Source organism: Trachypithecus francoisi, unplaced genomic scaffold, assembly GCF_009764315.1.
Source record: "Trachypithecus francoisi isolate TF-2019V2 unplaced genomic scaffold, Tfra_2.0 Lachesis_group21, whole genome shotgun sequence".
Lineage (NCBI taxonomy): Eukaryota > Metazoa > Chordata > Mammalia > Primates > Cercopithecidae > Trachypithecus > Trachypithecus francoisi.
Window position 1 is genome coordinate 23,539,431 of NW_022681467.1, and position 3,230 is coordinate 23,542,660.

Below are 3,230 nucleotides of genomic sequence, written 5' to 3' on the forward strand. Positions count from 1 at the left end.
TCCCTGAATTTCTTTTTTTTTTTTTTTTTTTTTTTTTTTTTTTTTTTTTTTTGAGACGGAGTCTCGCTCTGTCACCCGGCTGGAGTGCAGTGGCCGGATCTCAGCTCACTGCAAGCTCCGCCTCCGGGTTCCGCCATTCTCCTGCCTCAGCCTCCCGAGTAGCTGGGACTACGGCGCCCGCTACTGCCGGCTAGTTTTTTGTATTAGAGACGGGTTTCACCGTGTTAGCCAGGATGGTCTCGATCTCCTGACCTCGTGATCCGCCCGCTCGGCCTCCCAAAGTGCTGGGATTACAGGCTTGAGCCACCGCGCCCGGCCCCCTGAATTTCATTTGAATTGTCTATTAGCCATGGGGGGAGGAGGGCTAAAGAGCCTGTGGTGTGTGGGCAGGAGATATGACACTTAACAGTCAGCTGGCTGGGCACAGTGGCTCACACCTGTAATCCCAGCACTTTGGGAGACCAAGGCAGGCAGATCACCTGAGGTCAGGAGTTCAAGATCAGCCTGGCTAACTTGGTGAAACCCTATGTCTATTAAAAATATAAAAATTAGCTGGGCATGGTGGTGAGCACCTGTAATCCCAGCTACTCAGGAGGTTGAGGCAGGAGAATCACTTGAACCCAGGAAGTGGATGTTGCAGTGAGCTGAGATTGTACCACTGCACTCCAGCCTGGGCAGCAGAGCGAGACTCTGTCTCAAAAAAAAAAAAAAAAAGAAAAGAAAAAGGGGATCCCTTGGCAAATGGCACTGACACCATAAAAAATAAATAAAAAGGAAAGAAGAGGCCTGTGTGATACTAGGTATTGTTGGAGGGAGGGCAAGAAAGCCAAGGTGGGGTGACCTGCGCAGCAGCAGTTTCAGTAGTGTGCTGGGGACAAAAGACAAGTATGAGTCAGTCAAAGAGACATAGCAGGGGGGCATGGAGCTCTGGAGAAACTTCCTCTTAAATGTAGCTGAGGGATAAGGCAGTACCCAGAGGGGAAGGGGCTTTAAGGGAATTTTTTTTTTTTTTTTTGAGACAGTGTCTCACTCTTTGTCACCCGGGCTGGAGTGCAGTGGCACAATCTTGGCTCACTGCAACTTCCGCCTGCCGGATTCAAGTGACTCTCCTGCCTCAGCCTCCCGAGTAGCTGGGACTACAGGTGTGCGCCACCTCGCCCAACTAATTTTTTTTTTTTTTTGAGACGGAGTCTCACTCTGCCGCCCAGGCTGGAGTGCAGTGGCGGAATCTCAGCTCACTGCAAGCTCCGCCTCCCAGGTTTACGCTGTTCTCCTGCCTCAGCCTCCCGAGTAGCTGGGACTACAGGCACCCGCCACCTCGCCCGGCTAGTTTTTTGTATTTTTTAGTAGAGACGGGGTTTCACCATGTTAGCCGGGATGGTCTCAATCTCCTGATCTTGTGATCTGCCCGCCTCGGCCTCCCAAAGTGCTGGGATTACAGGAGTGAGCCACAGCGCCGGGCCGGGGAATGTTTTGTTTTTAAAATGAGCCCTTTTTTTTTTGAGACAGGGTCTCCCTTTGTCACCATGGCTGGAGTGCAGTGATGCAGTCTTGGCTCACTGCAGCCTTGACCTCCCTGGCTCAAACAATCCTCCCACCTCTGCCTCCTGAGTAGCTGGGACCACAGGCGTGTGCCACCATGCCTGGCTAAGTTTTTGTAATTTTAGTAGAGACAGGGTTTCACTGTGTTGCCCAGGCTGGTCTCGAATTCCTGAGCTTGAGCAATCCTCTCATCTCTGCCTCCCGTAGTGCTGGGATTACAAGTGTGAGCCACCAAGCCTGGCCTAAAAATGAGATGTTATACATTTACTTCAGATCCCAGATTCTACAATCCACAGGCAAGATAAGCGGCATCAGGGGAGGACAGCAGAAAACTGTTGAGTTCGCCTCGTGGAACCCAGTGGTTACAGTTTCAAGTCCACGGCCCAGTGAAGTCTGAGACCCCAAGGGAGGGAATGAGAGGGAAAGTAGGTGCCTGCATCTGGGTCCCTCAACCTGCCTGCCTATGTAAGGACCCAGTGGGGCACAGGACAGGAGATCCAGGGAACCTGTATTTGCCTTCAGCATCTGATCTACACGGACCGGACAGGAGGCAGGTGGGAGAACTGAAGGAAACAGCCTCTGAAACAGGGTCAGTCTGGAGGCAGCAGGGGTGTGGGCCTCAGGGGTTCCCTACAGGAGGGCCGAGGGAACAGAAACGCAGGGGCAGAGCACAGGTGTAGCAGAGAATGGCTCAGTGCCAGTTCCTTTGAGAGACGGTCAGGGAGGGGACAGAGCGGGTCCATAGCCGACTAGGGAAGACTTGGTTGTGGGCTCCTCTTTCCTCAGTGGGCTGAGGGGTTAGGTCCTTTGAGGAGCACTGAGGAGACTGTGGGAGGGGAAGCGCCCTCCATTCCAGAGGCTTTCCTGGAACAAGTGGGTTGGAAAACCAGGTGGTTGGGAGCTACTGGGAGCAGGTGCAGAAGCCAAGGCATTCCCAGATGGGAGAGGCTGGGGGTGGCAAGGTGGCTTTTCAGGGGTCCAGTCTGCATGCCACGTATGCAGCCATGCTCCGGGGGCGACATCCGCCTGTGTCCTTCAGCTCTTCGTCAGCCTCCACCGGCCACCCAGGAGTCAGTGCCTGGACTGGAGTTCTAGCTAGAGGTCAGCTAGGAAAGGTCCCAAGGGATGTGCAGGATGACCTGGTGTTTCTCCAGAGTCACCCCTGCTAAAATAGTATGTGGCCAGCCCCAAGTCAGTTGCAGGTCATGGGGTTGGGATCTTCCACAAGGCCTCCTGGAGTGGCGCTGGAGGAGGGTGGTGTACTCGGGCCGTCTCGGAGCCCCAGGCCATCCGTCACCCAGAGGAGCACTCCAGTGCTTCCCTCCTAATGCGTTATCTTGCCGGGAGGGGAACTGGGCCGGCCTTACTAACCCAATCTATGCATGAGGCTTCCCCAACGCGCCAGGAGCCCTTCCTTCGCAGAGGTGGGCTTGCCCCAGCCTGACCCAATTCCTCTGCCATGGTTGGGGCACAGTGGCCGAGGACTCCGTCCCAGAGCGGCTGAGCCGGAAAGCGCTGGCAGCCGGAGGGATCGGGAGGTTGGTTAGCGCTTTACGGAGCCGCGTGTTCCGTTTCCGAGGGCTGTGGAGCTTTCTACTGGGAGCCACCGTGGATCAGGCCAGGGGTTCGTCAGCTGCATTTGCTAAACCGCATCGCAGCGCGCGCAGCCACACGCGAACACGCCCTAT